The sequence below is a fragment of the Macrotis lagotis genome, chromosome 6 (assembly GCF_037893015.1).
Source record: "Macrotis lagotis isolate mMagLag1 chromosome 6, bilby.v1.9.chrom.fasta, whole genome shotgun sequence".
In the NCBI taxonomy this organism is placed as follows: Eukaryota; Metazoa; Chordata; class Mammalia; order Peramelemorphia; family Peramelidae; genus Macrotis; species Macrotis lagotis.
Genome location: NC_133663.1, coordinates 104,832,220 through 104,855,260, shown reverse-complemented (window position 1 = coordinate 104,855,260; position 23,041 = coordinate 104,832,220). Strand labels below are relative to the sequence as shown.

Genomic DNA, 23,041 nt, shown 5'->3' with positions numbered 1-23,041 from the left:
CCAAAATTCCAGTCCTGCTTTTAACAAATATTGACTATGTGATGATGAACAGGTTCTCTAGGTGCTTCCTTTAGGTAATTCTTTAAGGCTAGAAATTTCAGAAAAGGTGTCGATCCTACTGGTAGACAAAATTCCTTCACCAGGAAAATCACAGACCAATTCCCATTCTTGTGACTTTTAATAAATAAATTTGAGAGACTATTTATTAAGCACCTTCTATGTCTCAAGGGCTGTGATATCCAATGCATCAATCACTAATACTAGGAGTGTTCCATTTCTTATCTATTTTTGTCTGTCAAATATATGTCTGTCCCTCAAAGGCTAGCTAGACATAAAATTTGTTCATTGTTAGCTAGGACATGGTAGCTATTTAATAGATATTTATTCCCTTCTTCCCCCTAAAAGAAAGGAGAGGGCATGTAGCTTGGCTTGACAGGTCAGTAGAATCAAAGGCATGTATTTATTGTGTTGTTTTTATGACAACCAAACCTTTGTCATTTTTTTCATTGAAAACTGAGAAAAAATAGTCCATAGGAAATAATTGAAGGTTTAGAGGGGGATAATTGAGGGATTGGTCTGAATAAGGCAAGAGGACATAAATTTGAGAACAATTATAAAGAGGTTAGTTATGAAAATGAAATCTTTTCCTCTTAGTTTTGAGGAATAAATCTGTGTAAGAAATATTTTTAAAATGGAAGGAGAAAGGGATAAATTTCTCATTTGTCATGTCAAATAGTCATATTCATTTTAGTAAACAAAGTCAAAAGCAAGGTAATCTTCTATGGAGGCACTATAGGAATAACAATTGAATTGAGGTCATCATCATTATATTATTTACATAGGTATTTAATGTTTCATATGTGGTTATATTGTTTATATAGCTTGGTAACATAGTCTTTCAAAATGTGGTAGTTTCAAGTGTCAATTCAGTGATAGAAATTTTGCCTCCCATTTGTGACCTAGAATAGTTCATCTAAGAAAGGTCCTTTATAGGGAATCCCCTTCCTCCCTCATCACTGCCTTTGGCTCTAAATAGAGCTAAAGAGCAATGCCCATGGAGGCAGGACTTCTTTTAGTGATACATTTGTCCATTTTTTCTTAAATTTTAGTTATTTAAAGCAATGTGGTTAAGTGACTTGCCCAAGGTCACACAGCTAGGCAATTATTAAGTGTCTGAAGTCATATTTGAACTCAGTTCCTTCTGACTCCAGGGCTGTGACTCTATCCACTGTACCACCTCGTTGCCTCTTGTCTGGTATTTTCAAGTGAGTCACACATGTTCAATTAGTGCTCAAAGACTTGTATTAAGACTAAAGACTAGGACAGCTAGGTGGTACAGTGGATAGAGCCCTGAGCCTGGAGTAAGGAGTACCTGAGTTCAAATCCGGCCTCAACCACTTAATAATTACCTAGCTGTGTGGCCTTGGTCAAGCCACTTAACTCCATTGCTTTGCCAAGAAAAAACTAAAAAAAAAGAAAAAGAGAAAAGAAAACAATTAAAAAGAAAGACTAAAGACTAAGTTACCCTGAATGAGGGTCTCTGAAGTTGGGGGTAGATTTATTCTGAAAGGAGGGGGACATTAAGCTAGGAAAAGCTTCCAACTTCTTTAAAAAGAGCAACCTCTCTTCTTCCTTTTTGTTTCCCTTTGTCAAGAATCTTTGAATATCTCCAGATGGGCTTCCCAGAAGACATTGGGGAGGTTTGTTCTATCCTCTAGTAGTAAAGACAAATTGATCATAAATACCTAAGTAAGTTTGAGATAGCTATCAACCTCCTAGATGCTGTTTAAGTTTGTGTTTCTTTCTTGAAATTAAGTGAACTAACAATAATCCTATGCTAGGTGTTTCCAGCCTTAGAAGTCATTTTGTGAATTTAAGAGGTCAGAAATTTTGAGGGTCATCTGTAAGTTCCTACTATACCAAAGAAGATGCCACTTGCATCCATTATAGCATCTCTTGGAGAAGAGGATGATCACTGACAAGAAAAAGCAGACCAACTGCTCTGATTGCCAAAAGATATGATCTTGAGAGAGACATTATAGTTCCAAAGAAAAGCAGTTTTAAAAAATGCTTCATGTTAGACAATTTTAAGTATTCAAACTCCTCTAGGAATAGTAATAATCTACTAGGGACTATACTATACTATAGTAAGGTTTGTAATTTACTGCTTCTTAAGTTGTTTCTTTTTTTTTCTTTATGAGCGGTGGGCTTGTCAATCTTTTGCACTTGGCAGTTCTGTTGCATAAAGGAAATAAATAGGTGTCCTATATCTGATTTACAGTGTATATTGAATTTCCTTTTCTTTCCTATCCACTTAGAGGAAGATTCTGGACATTAGTCAATGTAGGTTTTAAATGATTCTCTTGGTCACAGAGGTAGGGGTAAAGAGCCAGAGAATTCAAGAAAAGGAGCCTTACTCCTCTCTTTAAATTACTTTAAGTTCCACTCTTAAATTTCTCAAGACTGAACCCGGTTTGAGTATATAGGTTCAGCACTAAAGTAGAAGATCCAAAAGTAGATGAGGGTTAGTTTCCCAAGGCTCATTTGGTCCAGCTATGGTTGTTTGTTATCCTTTATAAGTTAATGGTTTAAAAAAGTTAAAGATATATTTTTTTCTTGATAATATCTCATGAAATTTCTAAATCAAGGCTTTATAATAAGTATAGATGGTGCAATTAGCCATGCCAATGAAATCACACATAAGTCTCAGATTTAGTAACCCTGGAAATCATATCCCCCTCATTTTATAGGTACAGGACATCATGCCCAGAGAGGTTGTGACTTGCTAAAATTAATGCAGGAAGTAAATATACAAAATGGGGTGTGAACCCAGGTCTTCATTGCTTTTTTCTGCTGTGCAGAGTTTATTCCAAATCATAGTCTCTTAAAATATTGAAGAATCATCCACCTTATATAGTTTCATATATAATTCTACAGTATGTCTTTTTATATGCATATATAACTGTAACTAGAATTTATTTAAAATGTATGATTTGACTCAAAACCTGGATGTTATAATTTTTGAATTAGCCATTCTTTTAGTTGACTCCAATAGATCTGCCTTCAAAGTAATAATGAAATGTGTTATTTAATGATTAACCAAAATCAAAATGAGGACAACTTGCTAATTCAGCTTTTGCAGACTAACTGGTATGGTGGATGATGGCATTGATTTTGGAGTCAAAAAGACTTCAGATCAAATCCAGCTTTAGATACTTTCAAGTTATGTGACATTAGGTATTTGGATAATTAGTTGTTTAGGTGATAATACCACCTGCCTTCCTAATTTGTAGTGACAATAAAATGAGATAAAAATATTTGCAAATTTTAGAGTAGTATATAAATTCTACCTATTCATGATGTCATTTTTGTTGCTATTGAAAAGATAAATATATGCAGAGGATAAATTTGCGAACGTTTTCCTACAAGAACAAATTTATAACCCTTTGGGTAATCAGTTTTAACTTGTGTGTACTGAAATCACCTCCATGGTGGCAATGAATTCAACAACTCTACCTTTTTGGACCTAGATCCTCATTTTTAGTTGTTGTGATTGACTGTTAAATAATGGAGAAGGAAAGGGTTAATGTTCTTTTTCCTCTCCTTACTTCCCTTCCTCAAATAGGGTGACTAAGAGACAAGTTGATTAGCTTCAAAAAGCTGCCCCTGGACAGATGACTCCCTTTGGCATATGAAAGAGTCACATCTGCTAACAGAAATTTTGTATTTCTCACAGGGACTTGATACTTCACTGTCTCCCTGCAAATGAGAGAATTAAAATCAATTGTTAATTATCTATGTTTTCCATTTGAAGAAATGAAGCCATAGAAACTTGAATGATTCTTTAACAACAGATAATGAACATACCATCATACTCAAATCTGTGTTTACATGACCCTAAAATTTATAACTGAGGGACAATATTAATTTTTCATCCAAATACATCATATCTTCAGGTCTAAGCAAGAAAAGTTCATGCTAATATATATATATATATATATATATATATATATATATATATTTGAATGCTAATTCTCTTTTCCCCAAATATTCCTAAATAGGTAGATATTTATTTCATTTAAGATCTAAGATAATTTTAAGTCAACTTTGAAGAGCATAAAATTTAGAACAAGAAGGGACCTTTAGTCCATTTCTCTTATTTTACAATTGAGAAAACTAAGGATCAGAGAACTTTAATGACTTAATCTAGATCATACATGTAGTAAAGCAAGATTAAACCCAAGTTCATTGCTCTAAATATAAATGTAAATCTTTCTACTACACATTTTTCTGTTGCTTATTTTCCTGTGGTCTTCAGTCTCTCATTTGTCTTGCCCATTAACTTCTACTTTAGATTCACCGCTTTATGATTCAAGGATACAAATGGTTCTCAAGTTGTAAGAAAAAGAGAATAAATGAAAATCTTTTGTTTTTCTTTTTATGCTGCTGAAAAAGTGGGCGAATAACAATTATATTCATTATACAACACTTCACATCTTCAACCAATCTGACTAGCATTACTCAATCTGTTAATTATATTAATTAAATAGAATAATTTAAAAGCTAATGATATTTGAAAAAAAGTTGAAATGGATTTTTCTTCCATGTGTTCTTTAACTTCAAATGCTACTTATTCTCCACTCTGTTCAAATTGTCCCCTCTAGAGTCCCACTGATTATATGGCGAATGTTCAGATGGAGAGTAAGTGAAGCGGGGAGCACACTTGGAGCTTTTATCTTTGACTCCCTTTCCCTCATCTCTCCAGTTTTGACACACTACTTAGTTAAAAATTCACTTATGGTGAGAGCTGTGTTGTTAGAAATGTGATATTATTCTTCACCTCACTCCCCAGCCCACCCTTTCTTTCTCTTTGTGTGTGAATAACTTCCTAATCATTTTATAGAACACATACTTACCTAAATCTAAGAGTGAACCCCATGGCCAAGACTCATCTAACACACACTTCAAGGAATAGCTCCTTTTTTGGGGGTACAGGCTGATTGAGGAACAAGGAACCCACTTTTCTTTGCCCTTCATTGCTCTCTGGAGAAGCACAGTAGGAGCCCAACCATTTGCTGATGCCCAAACTGTCATGACAGAGGCAATTAATGTGGTAATGAGAGTTTGCCGTCCAAAATGTTATTTCCTGCAGGGCTTTTCACATGTTGCAGAGAACATTAGGAAGAGGCAAAAATCTGTTTTGTCTCTTCCCACCTCCAACATTTTGGACTTTGAAATTTCTATTCATAATAGGCTCCCTGAGAAAAGCAGATTGACAACAGAGGGGCAAAAATTAAATATTATGCATTTTCAAGCCCGGATGAGGTTTAGAAAATATGGAGACAGTCTTGAGTGCTACAATGAAACAGAAAGAATGTTGCAGTATTTGGGCACAGACCTTTGTTATAGGAAAGCATATGCTTTCTATGTTTTGTTTATGGCTTTTTGGAATGATGCAAATAAAGTAAATAATTTCCTTGACTTTTTTTTTTTTGCTGTGCTAAGTACTTTGTTTTTTAATTAATTAATTTTATTCCAAACTTAAGAAATAAAACTAGTATTTCCATAACATAGTAGAATAGAAAAACTGACATTTCATGAGAAAATATTTGGTTCTGCTCCCCTCTATCTGCTTAGGCATATGTCAGACTTTTTCATTTCAAGATGAATAAAATGTTGATAATGACACAATGTAAAGGATATGAGCTTTGGACTCAGAGAACCTGGATTCAGGACCTTCCTATTCCTGTTGTGTAGAACTGGGCAAGACACTCAACCTCTCTGAGTCTCGGTTTCCTCACTGGTAAAATTGGAGGGCTGAACTTCCTCTGAGATCTTTATGGCTCCAGATTTGTGATTGTACTGATGAGAGTATTCCTTAGATCCTTTTCATACTCTCGAGTTCAATGTATTATCTGAAAAGCTGACTCTTCATCTTACTAGGTTGGGAACTGTCTGCTCCTTCCTTTGGGGGGCTTTGATTGAACTTAACTTACTGCTCTCACTGCTGTCGACATCATTTCCTCATCTTCATTATATAAACCAACTCTAGATTCTTTGAGTAGAACACATGTTCTAAAAGCACTCAGCTCAAAAGTCTGTGAGTATGGCTGGGGAACCAGATTTTATCTGTTGATTCACAATCAGCAAAGCTAGTTCAGAGAGACTCATCCAGCAGGGCTTGGCAACTAAGTGATTAATTCTTTGGCTCCAGAAACCTAAAGAGTATTGAATTTTCTACTTAGGTTCTCTGAAGTTGAAAGGGGATTAGTGAGCCTAACTAAAGAAATATCACCTGATCTTTCTCTTCTTCCTTTGCTTGCTCAAGGGTGATTTCTCTGAGTCATATTGGTGGTGTGCTGCATACAGTACAGGACCTGGAGTCAACATAGTACTAATTTTAAATTTAGATTCAGATAATTAGTAACTTTGTGACATTGGGCAGACAAGTTAATTTAGGTTTGCCTCAGTTTCCTCAACTGTTAAACCTTGAAAGGTCATTATTCAAGTCTGGACTCTAATGCATATTAGCTGTGTGACCAGAGGAATATCATGCAAATTTTAATTTCTATGGGAAACTTTCTAGGGTCACGAATTGTTAAGAATGTGCCAGCTTTCATTAGGAAAGGAAATATCATTTTATTCCCAGATCCAGTTCTTATTCTCGTTCACTAAGATGTATATAGCTTTCATCTATCAGGAGATGCATAACAAATAGTGCCTTAGGGATAGATAGCTGGAAGCTTTTTGCCCAATGATTAGGGACCACATGCTTTTTCAGGTTATAAGATTCTAGAAACACACTGTCACAATATGGCTTTGCAGTATGTCATCTAGCCTATAGCTAGCAACCCAATACTCTAGAGAATTAGTTTAGAGAATACTATTCGTTAAAGCATATGAGGATTTTGATTGAACAAACACTGATTAAATGTATAATAGATTTCAAATATATTTCCATCATCACTCCCTTCTCCAAATCTGTTGAATCCTATGAGATGGATAAGTTAGATCGACCGAGGCACCCAAAGTCAAGCTTGTTCACTACAAGAATGATTTGGCAAAGCAGTCGTGGAACCTGATGCCACAGGGCTCATATGGTCTCTCCCTGATTTTATGGTACCTTCCTAGTCTCATGTTCTGATTTGCTTAGCACCAAGAAATTGGTAGTTTAGCCCAATAGAGCCGAACAAAATTATCCATTTACAGAGAAGAAATTATTTTTCATAAAAACTGCAGAAAGTCCAAGCCTACTTTCATGTCTTTTCAATCAATCAATTAATTAATCAATTTATGAATTTATTAAGTACTTACTATGAGTTAATTTTTCAAGGCAAAACTCCCTGTACTTTCTGGTCCCTCTCCCTGCCCCAATATAAACACACACACACACACACACACACACACACACACACACACACACACACACACATAAAGTGCCAAAAAAAGCAATCTTTTCCTTTAAAACAGAAGATTACATTTTCTACTTGCCTTTTAAATTGAGATTTCCTAGTTTCTGGGAGGGAAAAGAGAAAATGAAGATGGAGTAGAATAGCCTTAGGTAAGTGCAGAGTCCTATCCATGATCCTGTGCATCTTATGCATAGTTTCTTAATACCATACATTTATTCTCTGAAAAACTGACTCTTTATCCTATCAGGGTGGGGAATGGCTATTCTCTCCTTCCTTTTGGGGACTTTGTTTGAATTTAATTTATGACTTTCACTGCTGTCAACATCATTTCCTCATCCTTGTCTAAGCTGACTCTGAACTCTACAAGTAGAAGAATTTATAAAACATTTTTTTCCCAACAGTCCAATGACATAGGTTGGGGACAAAATTATGCTTTCTTTACTCTCTAGTCTGTCCTACTGATTCAAGTTCACTTATTTTTCTACTATGACCCCTTCCCTTTCCTCTTCCCCTCCCATCTCACATTTCATCTCCATTTTTCTGGGTTGTCTTCCCTTATAAAATGTAGGCCCTTTGAGGGTAAAAACTATATTCCATTCTGTTTGTATTTGACATTTCCAGTGGTTACCATGGTACCTGGTCTATAGGAAACATTTAATAAATCTTGTTTACTTTCTGATTGCATTGTACCATTGTTCCCTTTTTATAGATAATAAGAATAATCTCATAAAGTTTAAGAGGTTATTTGTGACAGTAATGCCAAGATATAACAATGACATGCGGATCTTCTGAATTATATTTTAATATGAATATATACATAATAAATATGTGAAGAGACTCATCTAACTTCTTACATTTTAACATATTATATCTTATTCAACAGATTAAATAATTGAAATATGTTATAATAATTATACAAATTAGAAATTTTTTGTCCATGTAGAGACTGCAGAACAATAAAAAGAAATGAATTTATAGACTAGTTAAGTAGATGGAGTGGAAAAGGCACTGATTTTCAGGGAAATTAAGTTCAAATCGTGCTTCTATTACTACCTGAGTGACCATAAGAAAGCAGTTTACTCTAGGCCTGAGTTTCCTCAATTGCAAAGTGAGGGGTGGGTGGGCTAGATGACCTGTGACATGCCTTCTACTCTAAATTTATGTTCTTATCAAATGTTTGATTGTTTGCTTATGTTTTAGTAGATAGAAGACACTGAGAGAAATTGCTCAGTACTTACTGTAATCTAAGATCGATGTTTATTCTTCACTGGGAAGTAGAGAGTTTTTAAGGAATATATCATAAAATATCAATAGAATTCTTCTGGTATTTGTGGTTACCAAAGAGTTTTTACACTGCCCTCAAAGGTGCAGGTATTATGGCCAATTTTTGAAAAGATAAACAGAGAGATCAATCACTCTTGCTTCTAGGATCTTAAAGGAGAGAAATGATGTGGTCCTCTCATCATAGAAGCAATGTGGTGCTCAAAATCATAGGTCTTTGGTTTCTTTGAATTCAGCAATGTATCAAGAATATGTCTACCACAGATATCAGGTGCTACCCTTAAGTCTCCTCAAAGAAACTTTCCTATGCTCATAATTTGCACATTCTATGAGCCAGTGTAATTCTATGCCACTAAAAAGACAGGGAGTTGACCTATCAGGTAAGGTAGAATTTATCATGGTCCAGTGTCTGTGCCCTCTCCCTCCTTCTTCTAAGTTATTATGTTTTGGCTAGACATCAAGATTTATACCTCAGGTGCATTTGGTCAATTTAAGTAAGTAGATAGGTCAGGCTTTGACTGTCTTGCAAGTTTATCAAATAAATGTATGTTCTATCCACTGTCAATACCTATGATCTCTGACTTATGGCCCTTTATTTGCATGAATATACCTTTTTACAATGAGTTCTTATTAGGATTTAGGTAAACAAAAGACATATTTTCAAAACTTATTATGTTCCAGATACTTTGCTATGCACTGCAGATACAAACATAAAAAGAAAATAATTCCTACCCTCAAGGGAGCTGACATTTGATTGGCAGAGGGAGGGGAGAGATAACATGTACCTATATATATGTATATGTAAAATCAACACAAAACAATAAAGAGTGTACCTTGGGAGACCAAGAAATATCGTAAATCTATAACAACTTGCTAACCAGGACAAAAATATACTCAGATCATAATTTTAATTTTAATCCAAGATATTTTGCCATCATTTTAAATTTAGACAACAAAACAACAAATCAAACCCTAACGTCTAATATTTACCTACTTCTGAGTTTTAAAATTAACTTTGAAAATTTAATATTGATTCTGAAGTCTATATGAGCTGGTTCCACACCACCCTAAATCTAGGTAGGTGGAACAGTCAGCACAAAGGCAGAATGATGGGAGATAGAGTGTTGTATGTAAGGAGCAATTATCTTTCAGGGGACAATGCAATACATAGTTAAGAAGGTAAAATAGAGCCAGATTATATGAGACTTTAATATCTAGACAGATGAAAATATATTTGATTCTCTAGGCATCTTGGTGATATTGAAGTTTTCTGAACATGGTAATATTATGCCCAGGCTTGTCCACTGCGAAAATAACTTTATTTCATTATGGTCTTGTAACTATATGGATAATAGACAGGAATAGAAGGAGACAAAGTAAGGAAGTTGATTAAGAAGGCATTTCAATAGACTAAGGTGAGAGCTAAGAGGGCATGCAATAAATAGAGTGGTAGTCACCACACTATGGTGGCCTCATCCTGATGTGAATAAAGGATATGAGAGATATTAAAGAAATAGAAATTGCAAAGATTGGGGTAAATGATTAGCCATGTGAGGTGAGTTAGTACAAGAATAATGTCAACAACATTTTGAACTAATGAGAACAGAAATATGATAGTGCCTTTCAGAGAAATAGGAGAATTGGAAGGTAGGACTGGGAGATGAGTTCTGGATAAAAATATCATTTATTAAATGCTTTTTTCAACAATTAAGTTTGGGATATTTAGAGAGTATCCAATTCAGGATGTCTACTAGGCAGTTGGTGATTTAGGAAAAGAGCTTAGATTAGAGACTATGACTGTGTAAATAACACTCAGAATTTTCTATTGAAATTCTGTCTAGATTATATTTAAATTCATAGAAGTATATGAAACTACTAAATGAGAGTGAGTTCAGGTGGAAAACAAGAGGATTCAAGACTGAACCTAGGGGTAAACTCACAGATAAGAAGCATGGTATGGATGATTTAAAAAAAACAGCAAAGAAAACTGAAATAAAAGCAGTAAGACAGGTAGAAGGCAAACCAGAAACAAATAGTGTCATGAAAATCTATAATGGAGAAAATTTATAGGAGGAGAAGGGAGATGTCTATTCTCAAAGACTTGGTGTAATGGAGAAGATAACATACAAATTAATATGTTCAAATAAGAAATATGCACCATAAATTGAGGAAAATCTTAGAAGAAATGACAATCTCTTGAGTACATTATTCAAAGCTTCAAAAATAGAACTTTAGTTGGGACCCGAAAAAATCCAGGGAAACCAACAGTCAGAGATGAAGGGAAACATTCCAAGCATGAAAGACAATGAAAAATCTCAGAGGATGGAAAGAAATTTTGTAACATGTATGTGTTACAAATGTGCATATGGATGAATGTTGAAAAACTATTATAACATGTATATGGAAAAAGTAAAATATCAATTGAACAAAAGAAAATTAGCAGAGTCAAGAGATGGAGTCTTTTATACAAAGAACAGCTAGGAGGTAGATGGCTACTATATCAGAATGTGGGCAGATAAGTTGTGTATTGGTATGTGGATATGTGTGTGAGTCTATGTAATTACACACACTATCAAATATAATCATTTATGACTTCGACCCAAATTCCTTATATAGAGTCATGTCAGACAAAGAAATAAAAGCTCATAGATTTTAAAGTTGAGGAAAATGAGGCATTGGGAAGCTCAGTGATTAATAAATGATCACAGAGTTTAAAGCCAGGATCAAGATTCATATTACTCTAAATCTAGTTTTCTTTCCATTCCACCATGATTGACTTAGTCATTTTCATGGACTATGATCATATTCCTCCCCCATACATATTAATTATTACCATAATGATAATGCATGCATCAATAATTGAAGAGAGATTAGACATTCAGCCTTGTGTGTGTGTGTATAATAGAAGAAGAATGAGAACAAGGACAATAATATTAATAATAATAGTAATAACAAGGAGGAGGAGGAGGAGAAAAACTTGTTGCACTCAAGAAATTCACTGTGCATCATGCAAACAACTATTTAAAAACAAGGTGAAAACAGGAAAAATTAAAGAAAATCTCAGAAGTCATTTAGGGAGACCTAGGATCTGGAAAAGGCTTATTCTAGAAGCAGAAGTTTAGCTGAATCTTGAAAGAAGACAGGAAATCTAGGAAGCAGAGATGAAGAGGGAGAACATTCCAGGCAGTGGGTACAGGCAAACAAAATATCCAGGTCACTTATAGTGTCTTGTGCAAAAAAGCACCAAGAAGACCCATGTCAGTACATTCCAAAATATGTCTGTGTGCTTGATTGAGGAAATGGTGGGAATATGTGGTAAGTGAAAGAATACTAGAAATGTAAGAAAGGGCTCAAGCACAGAGGGCTTTAATAGCCAAATCATGTATTTTAAATAACCTTATGTAAACTTCTTGGAAAATTGAATCTTAATGGAATATTCACATATAATTAAAGACTAAACTAATATCTTTTAAAAACTCCCCCCACCATGATATTTAGGAGATAAGAAATTGATTATTAGATTTGTATCCTCATGCATTTGCAATTTGAAAATGAAATTAAATTTATAGTTTTTTTAAGTATGATATTTGAAATTTTTAAAGGATGTTTGGCCTTATGGTATGAAAAATGAATTCAAAGCTAGGAATTCAACATACAAAACCCATTTATGGGTTTTGACTAGATGTTCTTCTTAGGGCAAGTCACTTAACCTCTTAATGTTTCATTTTCACATTTGATGAATGGAACATTGATACTTTTATTTTTAATGTATTTTCCTCAAAGAAGCTTAAATTACTTTGCACATAATTATCTTTCCAATTTGCAAAATATGATAGCATTTTAGAGTTGTAAGACATAAAGATTTCAGACCACTTAGTGCAACCCACTCATTTTGCAGATGAGAAAACTGAGGTGAGGAAAGGTCAAGTAAATTAATTGTCCAAAGTCATGCAACTAGTTAATGGCACAACTCTAAGTACAATCGGTTGTCTGATTCTAAAGTTGGTGTCATTTACTGTATACCACAGTACTTTCTTTTCTCAGGGAACATCAGAAGCAAGGAAGCAAGAAAAAAGCTCAAATCAAAAAGTCAAACCTCTAGTAAGCACTAGAAAAACTATTTTTTTTCAAAAAATGAAAAATGATTTAGAATTTCTATTAATTCTCATAACTGTCTCATAAACTAAGAATTATTTAATAACCTAATTTGGGAAGAATCTTTTTTTATTTAGTTGTAGATCAAAGGGGACCAGGGGAAAAAAAAGAAAAAAATAAAAACTCTTGCTCTTCTCAGACTCTCTCCTTCTGCCACACTCTATTGCCCTCTAATATTCAGGTAAAAGACAAAAAGAGAAATTAGTATTATAATTCAGTGCTAGGAATAAATCAAATCACAAATGTGCTGCTAAATGTTTAACAAATGACTCTCCAGGGGATATCTATACTTTTAAAGTTTAATTTGTATTATTAACATTTTCTTCTTAACTTGCAAAAATCTAAACAGTCAAGGAAATAATTAAACAAGTCCTAAATGAAGCATTTGTTAATTTCCAAGGTTTAAATGTTCACAATGAAAATTTAATAAAAATTAAAAAAAACAATCAACTTTCAACAATTGGTTTTGGCCATCTCTGATGATAAGTTATGTTTGCTTTATTCTGAAACTGAACATTCATAAGGAGGGAAAAATCTTTAAACAAAGTCCATCTGAAAACAAAATGTGAAACAGTCTTGTGTTTTCACAGTCTCATGCTTCTTAGGGCTTTGGCCTTTCTGATAATATCCTACTCACTATCAAAGTCTATTTCAGGGAAGTCTTAAAAACCCGGCACATATGGGATCTAACGCTGAGCGAAGGGAGAAGAACCAAGAGAACAGTGTACACATCAACAACAATGTGATAACAGCAACCTTGATGGAAGCAGCTCCTCTTGGCAGTCCAGAGTGCACGGGCAATTATATCTAATTGGTTATGGACTATGCTATCCCCAATCAGAGGAAGAAAAACAAAACAAAACAAAACACACAAGAAAAAAACCTTTCTGAATCTGATGAATGCTATATAAAAATTATCTCTTGTGTATCTCTCTTTTCCTTAATCTTAATTCTTCATGCCTAAAATTTGTACTAATTTGTAAAGATGTTTAATAAAATATGTATGTAAAATGTTAGCCTGACTGTTTCCTGCTGAAGGCAGGGCCATGGGAAGGGAGGGTGGAGGGAAATTTTGTAACTTGGAAATGTGCATGTACATAGGGATGAAAATAAATAAATAAAAACAAAAACATCAGGCACAATGAGAAAATTCCTGGTAGCTAGAAGCATTATTGTCCCAGGGGTATTTACATTTTGGCAGGGATCAAAGTCTTAAGCTTAAGGGATAAAAAGCTATAGGAGAATTACAGACATCAAGCAAAAGGTCAGGAGAGATATTCTTTTTTTTTTTAAATACATAGCACAGATCACTAAACTGGAGCATAGAGTATGAAAGAAATTGTCATAAATAATTTTTCCTCTTAATTATAGTTTGTTAGTTTCAGAGCTCCTATTTTATGGATGTCAGTTTTGAGAGAGATTGAGGAAAGTCGTTCTCAATATAGTCCTGGAATGCAGCCCCTTCTAGAGGTAGAAGCATTATACCCTTGCTACCTCTTTCCATAATGCTGGGGGAAAAAGGAGAGGAGAGCTGTGTCAATAATTAAAACACATCAGGAATGTGATAAATAAAATGAAATCAACAGAGATGGAACTGGATCAAGACTCCTGGAAAAGAGAGAAGAGGGGGGAAAGGAAGAAAGGAGAAAAAAAGAGAAATAGGGGGGTCTTTCATAAGATTTCTATTTAAGAAGAAAAAAAAACTGATGTAAAGGAAATGGATGAACAGTAAGAATAACATCAAAAGAAATAAGTTAATAATCCAAATTTCTTATTCTGATCAGTAGGATACCCTATACCTTGAATGAAATAAATACAATACACAATGTGTATCAAGAACAAATAACTTTTACCTATTGAAATATTTTATCGCTCCTTATTCTTTGTAGTTTTGCATTTTCTCTAGTATGGCTTTTCCACTCTTCCCTTCTGACTTTTTTCATTCTTTTTTATTTGCATAAGTTTTTTTTTCTTTCACTTCTCCCTTTATTTCTTTCTTATATATGAATCTATCAATAACATACAATGGTAGTCAAAAGCATAGAAGTCTTCTGATTCTTGACCCCTAGTCTATCGTCTTGGTTGTACAGGGTAACATGGACTGAACTATAAGTTACATTGCTTATTTTTTCTGGGCATCTAGTTCAGTAAACAGGGCCTATTTTAATATAAGTTAGAACTTTCAGGGCTCAATAAATGGTTACAGACTATATAATATAGATTTTTATAAGTGCCTTCATTATACAGATAAGGAAACAGGTTCAGAAAGTTTAAGATACAGTTAATTTTTGGAACTTGGTTCTTCTAAGTTCAAACATGATGCTACTTCTTCAAGTGAAATCTGAAAAGAAAGGGAATTCCCAGCAAATTCATTTTGTTTACTGTAGACAAATTAGCTAAGTAAATCAGAATGAATTTGACCTCTTCACCTTGAATATGCACAGTCTCAGATTCATCTGGTCTCAAAGTCAATATGGATTGCATATGACTGATATGGCAACATCAATCCCTAATTATTGTGAAGATGGGCTATGTCAAACCTCAATGAAAGACTTTATTCTGATTCATTTATTCTTCTGAGTGAATAAAGAAATGGCCTCAATGACAGTAATACTGATTTACCTAAGCAAGATGCTTCATGGAATAACTGTAATCCCTAAATGCTTAATAATGATTAAAGTGCCACATAATCATTAAGTACTGTTAGTAGTAATTTGAAATACTTTATGTAGAATCATCCAGCATTGTAATAAATATTTAGACATCAAAGTAAGTACATGATAGTATCAAGTCAGAAAAATGACTTTTTTCCCATTTTCCCATCAAGCAAAGATTTCAGTCTTTGGTACTTTTCAGAAGAATTTGATTTTAAAAATTGTAATATCTTTTGAACCAAAGATGAGTGGGTAATTAGGACTTTCATGTCTTCAAGGACTGAAAAGAAGTAGCTGTGTACAACTAAATTGCATGATCTTGTTATCTTTGAAAAGGATAACAAATTGTTTTAAAATGGATTATTGTCATTAGGAATTGTTACTGAAACTGATCCAACTTAAAAATCCCTGCTGTTTTAGATTCAGAATGAAGAGAGACTCAGACAGAGATAGACAGACTGGAACACAGAGTAGGAAACAAAGTGAAACAGGAAGACAAAGCTAGAGGGTCAAACAGAGGTAGGCAAGCAGCCAGAGTAATTGAGACAGAAAAACAGATATTCACAATTTGCTCCCCTGGAACCATGCATATTGGTTCAAATAACAGTTATCTCTACCCATTTTCATATGTAAGATGAGAGATTCAATGTTACCTGATAAACAGTATTCTTTTAGCCTTATTTAATACCTATAGTCAAACAGAAGTTCACTAGCACAAAGTTTATTTGTGGAGTGATTAATGATTAGATGGGTCACTAACTCATTAGAGCACTGAATATCCTGTCCAAATCTGTTGCACAAACAAAGACACTGCAGATTTATCACTAGGAAAGTGGTCAGGATGGGCATTTTTTCTATTAAACTGAAACAAAATTTAACTAAGTTAATTACTTGAAAATCTATCAATAGGTGCTTATGAATTTGATTAAAACAAAAGCAAAAACTTTCTAATCTCAATTGCTTTTGTATGGAAAATGTCAGTGCATATTTTAAGTGATAGGTATCCTGACTTTTTAGTCAGTAGAATCAGTTAAACATTAGGTCTGGAATTGGTTTTTAGAAAAAAAATAAAGTGCACATTAACAGCATTGTGAGATGGCCAACCTTGAGGAAAGCAGCAAATCTGCAGCAGTTCAGAGAGCTAGGACAATCATATTAGACTGGCAATGGACAATGTTATCCCCATCCAGAAAAGTAAAACAGTACAAAAAATATATATATATAAAATAAAACAAAACAAAGAAAAGCAACTCTTCAGAATCTGATGAGCACTTTATAAAAATTTTCTTTTATGTATCTCTTTCCCTTAATCCTAATTCCTCTTACCAAAAATAACTAATCTGTAAACATTTTTATCATAAACATATATGTACAATGCTAACCCAACTGCTGCTGAGGGGAGGGTGTGGGAAGGGAAGGAAATTTTGTAACTTAAAAACATACATGTGGATGTGGATGAAAAAAATGAATTAAAAAAAGGGAAAAAAAAAGAAAAAAGATAAAGATTCCAGTAGCATCTTAGAAAGATAAATTTACAAGAACTAGATAGTTTAGAAAATAAAGCTAGATAATATTTATGGGTCTTTCCAGTCCAGCCCTGGTACTCTCTTTTGGGCTTCATTATCATAATCATAGTTATAGATATACCTTATCCTGTTATCCTTGTCCAAGTCTTTATATGTATCTATGAGTCTGTATTCTGAGATTCATGATGTACTTTCAGTAGAGATGAAAGAAAATGTAAGCTTTTCTCTAGATATAATAGTTGTACCTGCATTTTGGAATTATTTGTCGCAGCTACTTTGAAATTCTGATGTTGCGTTTTTATAGAAAAAACAAACTCTCCCCTCCTCCCTCATGTTTACAATGACTGCATCACTGGATTAACAAACCATATTTATACATTAACAAATGATTGTTAGAGGCAAAATGAATGAACAATTTATTTCGAAATAAACAATTTGATGACAAAACAAAATTATTATTTGATTTTTGATCTCTGACTTTAAAATGGAGAAGCAATTGAATTCACTTGCATGTTGTGTTTTCCTCAACCAATTACTTTACTATTTCCTGCTTAGTTATTAATATGTTAAACCCACACTCTAATGATTAAACTTGCTAAAATCATCTTTTCCAGTTGTTTATGTGGTCTTTTAAGAGGAGCAGAGAATGAGGCTTATAAAATATTTATTTCAGAGATACAACCTATATTTAAGATATTTAGTGTTACAAAAATATGAGAAATCTGATTTTGAGTTAATCAGGGAAGACTTTTCAAGAATGTTAAAAGGGCAGCAATAATATTTTTTCCTAGCATGTCCACTCAGAATCTTGCATTATAACTCTATTCCTCTATTCAATTTCTCTTCAGGTAATTTTGATGGGAAATACTTGTTTCTTTTTGATAAAATGAAACCACTGGTTACTCTGCTGATTTGCTCTCCCATTTTCTTGTTATTAAATAGGAACTGTGTGAATGTGATGCGATTCTATTTAGTTCCAACATGAGATTTCCTTGGGGAAAGTTCCAAGGGTAGAAAGCTTCTCCAAACTATCTGCTTATAGATTTTCTCTTAAGTCTTTTTACAGTAGCAGACAACACATTGGAGTATCAGCTTTCTGGGACTGATGATCAAATGTTAAGGCTCAGACAGACAGGAATGGGTGCCAGAGAAAAATAAAATAGCATTGTAGGATAATAGATTTAGTAAGAGGGCACTGGGTAAACATTTTAGATCAGAGGTCCATTCTTGAATTTGTTTTTATGGAGCATCAAACAAAGAATTCAAACTTTTCTATTATATTCCTTTCCTTAATAGCTTTTCCTAGAAAATGAGATGCAATTGAACTTCTTTTGTTAAAATATCACTTTAACTGTATTTCTAAAGATCTGTGGAGCTACATTTCATAATTTTCATCTATTTCTACTTGTTTACAATCAATTTGATTATCATTATCCAACTTGTGGTGTTGTTTTAAGAAGAATATATGAGTTCCTTTTTAAACTCAGTATATTGTTTTCTTTACTTAATGAATCTTTGTAGACCTAACACATTCTCATAAATATGTGCAAGAATTTGACATGCAATTGTAAATGAAAATATTTCACTTAATTTATCAAAGTCCATCAACACTTATGTAGTTATTTTTCTGCTTCCTGAAATATATGCTAATCCTAAAATAATTTAGCAACAAAATGATATAGGAAAACATAAAATAATTTAACAATAAAGAAAATACCTTTGAACCCTGAAAGACTATTATGACTTCTATATCTACGTCTATGTAGATATGTATGCACATGTATAGATATAGAGGTATAAATAGATATATGTATATGTAAATTTATACATATGAGTGGATATATATGAGGACATATAAATATATGGGTAAATGTTCTGATTATGGTACTATTATCAGACTGAAAATCTATAGTCTACGTTCAAATACAAATTAAAGTTTTCACTTAACTCTATGTACTTAGAAACTAAGTGGAAGAGTAAATAATTGGATACAAAAATAAATGTTTCATCTTTTATCAATATATTGCAACAAAACTAGATTTATGACAACATTAAATACTGAAATGTTCAAAAATGAAAACCTTTCTTTTCTTTGTGAGTAGGACCTTTCCATAGTCCATTCACCCCCACTCTCCCTAGCCCCTTCATATAAGAATCTAGTATCTCAAAAAAGTGGAAAAACCACTTTTTACTCCAGAGTGCTGATATCTCTTATCTACTCTCTATACTATCCCTTCTTAATGAGTATAATACCTAGATCAGAACCACTTATACAGAACAGTGCCTATCTAGCAAGATGTGTAAAATTGAGGAAGTCATGTATTATAAGCTACTAAGACTGGATAGTTACTAAATTCCCTTCCATATCAAATTCCTGTGCATTATTGCCTCTATGATCAGTAGAGAATGACAAATAGATAGTTGGTCCTGTCACCAGGAATTTCCTATACCAGAAAAAATGCAGGTCTGGTTCAGAAAAAAAAAATAATTTAGTTGTTTTTGTCATTTATATCCATAGTACAGTTATAGAAACTAAAATCTGGAGTGACCAATGACTTCCTTTAATCCTCCAAATTCTCAAATTTGTAGCTTATTTTCTAATTTCATCCTGTCTTGTTTACATTTCACTTATTTCATTAATATTATAAAATGATATTAAAAGAATTTATGATGAAGAAAGATATTTAAAAAACTGATAGAAATCTAGTTCTCTAACAATTGCTTAGGAGTATATCTATTCTCTTACTAGGACTAGTGCCCTGGGCGGAGCGACAGAAAGAGCAATCAGGAAAAAATCAGGAAAAAAGAGTAGCTAAGAAAACTGTATTCCATTACCACTGTCAGGTTCTACCTCTATCCTTTAGTAACTCTTTCTTTGAGATTAATTTAGTGAAAACCCAATTAAATTATAGTAGCTATTGTCTATAGATATATTCTCTTCCTTCAAAAGTAAGTTCAGTACTTCCTCTCTCCCAAATCTTGCCTTCATTTTAGGGGACTTACAAATACATATTGATAGGCCCTCAAATACCCTAACTTCAAAATTCCCTAACTTACACATTTCTTATAATTTACCCCTCAACTACACCAAAGCTACACACAGAATCATACCTTTGATTTTTCCTTCACCCAAAAATGTTCCATATCTAGGTTCTTGCATTCTGAAATTTCCTCTTTCAAACCATTCATTTTCTGTTCCATCTTTCTTTCTATCTTGTAACTTCAAAGACTCTCTCAGTTCTTTGTTAAGCTATCACCCCTGAACAAGATATATTCCCTTCCTAGCTCAATATGCTGGTAAGCCAGTTAAACTTTACACTGTACTCTTTTTTAGATTCCCTTTTCACTTTATCATATTGAAGATCTTACCATTCCAAACTCTAGCCTTGCATTATTTCTGCCATCAATTATCTTTTGTTCATTTTTACATGTTACTGAACAGAACTAGAGATATCAAGAAATCATATTGATTGGTTTAATGGTGTTCACACTGCTGCAAGGAAATCTTAATCCTCCTTAATTGATTCACTTTTCCACTTATCAGAATTACTTTTTCAAATGTTTTCATCCTTCCTCAAACTGATCCCCCAGTTCTTCCATTTTCTTAGCTAAAAACAGTGCTTCATATTTCACTGAAAAAAAGAAACTATTCACTAAGAGCTCATTCTTCTCCCCCTATTACTTTTTTCATATCTTTTGGATACCTTCTATTGCCATCTCTTTTTTCATCTACATTTTATATGAAAAAAATGGACCTTTTCCTTAACAAGACTAGCCTCAAGTGATCCCTTTGCATTGTCTTCTCCATCAAATTACTCCTTCAATAATTCCTCAGTGCTCATTAATCTTCAATCATCCGGTCTATTGACTGCTTCTTTACTATCTACAGATAGTCCCATTTATTTCCAATTCTAAAACAAACAGAAACAGTTCATTTGTTCTGTTCCTGCTCATGATCATTTTATATCTTTCTTCCCTTTTTGATGATTATATTTTGAGACCAATTATAAAATACAGTTCACTTCCTTTCATCTTCCTAACTTCTTACCTCTTTGTAATATGACTTCTGACCTCAACATTCAACTGATTCTGCTCTCTCTCCAAAGTTTTTGATGGTATCTTATACATGTGACAAATATTTTAGTATTTTCTTATTCATTATTCTCTAGAGCTTTCCATAATTTTTGTTGCTGGCTATCATCCTCTTTACCTTAATAGTGTCTTCTTTCTCTATTTTTCATGACCCTTCTGGTTCTCTTCCTACTTATCTAACCAGTCCTTTCCTGTATCCTTTTCTAGATCTCTATCCATGTAATATGTTTAGAATGGGGGTAGTCTAAGTCTCTCTTGTGGGCCCTCTTCTCTTCTACTTTTTTTCAAAGGACAACCTCATCAGGCTACATGATTTCAATTATCTTTTTCATGCAGATGATTCTCAGATCAACTTGTCCAGCTCTAACTTCTTTCCTGACCTCTAAACCTACATCTCAAACTGGTTTTGAGAAATCTTGCTTTAGATATCCTATAGATTTCTTAAACACAACTGAAACTAAACTCATTAATTTTTCCCAATTCTTTCCTCTTCCTTATTTCATTATTACTATTGACTACTATTTTCAAAGTCATTCAAGTTTATCATTTAGATATCAGTTTTAGTTTTTTCTCTCTCATCCTCCTAATCCAGTCTATTGCCACAGCCTATCTACTTTATCTTTATAGCATTCCTTTTTAATTGTCCTCTCTTTTTTACACTTAAAGAAGTTTGGAATAGATTCTTACCACCTCATGCCTGAACCACTGCAACAGATTGTTAGCTGGTCTCCCTCCTCCAGTCAATTCTCACTTCAGTCTAATCCTGCTATCTGACCACACTCCTACCTCTACAACTGAATAAATTATAAAATTCTTTGTTTGATTATAAAAACCTTCAATTCCTGACCTCTGCCTGTCTTTCCAGTCTCCTTACACCTTTTTCCTCTTTTCATACTCTGCAATCCAATGATACTGGCCTCCTTGCTGTTCCTTATACATAATACTTTACCTCTTGATACTAATCATTTTCACTGACTGCCACCCATGTCTGTGACACTGTCTCTATATACCTATGTCTCCTAGCTTCCACAGTTTCCTCCAACTCTCAACCTTTGGCACTTAATAAATGCTAATTAACTGAGTAGGTTGTAATGACATTTTATAATGAAATATAGAATGTGAATATTTTCATTTATGTATCCTTAGATTTGGGTCTGTCTTATGGATATATAAAACTTAATTTTTATTCTAAGACCATTTTCAACTAGGTTAGGCCATAGACATTTGGGTAAATATATTGGAGTCAAGACCCATGAAATTGTTTAGTCTAAATTGTATGTATAATAAAAAGAGTGAATTGAAAAAATGTATCTTAGTGAAGGAAGATAAGAAAAGATTGATTTTTATATGGAAAAGACACATGAAGAAAATATCTAGATTCATTTAAGTAGACTTTTCAGTCCTGAAACATGGCATTTACTAATTAAATATGGCATATTATTCATTTGTTTTTGTATAATTACATCCATAATGCTTAAAAATAGTTTGTGAGCTGGTGGATCCACTTATCCATTACCACAATCAGTTACAGAAAAGGAGCTGAGATATTTTCCCTTCTCTTTTCCTGATTTTATAATTAGTCTAATTGGATAGTTGAATTGTTTAGTTACCATGCTGATATAAACAGGACAAATACACAGATTGTAAAAGAATTCCAATTCTGAGAGAAAACATGAGCTAGCAACTTCCATTATAAATGAGTAACTTTAGACACTAAAATATGTCATATTTGTGTTAATAACAGTAGACTACATATCAATATCCTTCCAAAAATGTGGCACCTAAAGTTGAAGAAATTTTATATATATATATATATATATATATATATATATATATATATATGCATGTATGTATATGATTCTGTATTTAAAGCCAAACTGCAGAAGTCACCTAATCTATTCATTTTGCTGATGAGGAAATT

The 23,041-nt window shown here is 33.3% G+C and overlaps 1 long non-coding RNA gene across 1 annotated transcript in view; it reads left to right on the top strand.

Moving 5' to 3' along the window:
- LOC141491776 (uncharacterized) overlaps nt 1-13,747 on the top strand; it is a 52,678-nt gene extending 38,931 nt beyond the window's left edge. Inside the window, exon 3 of the long non-coding RNA XR_012469757.1 lies at nt 13,504-13,747. This is a non-coding gene — a long non-coding RNA (uncharacterized LOC141491776). The remainder of the gene's footprint in view (nt 1-13,503) is intronic.
- Nucleotides 13,748-23,041: the final 9,294 nt, after the last annotated feature.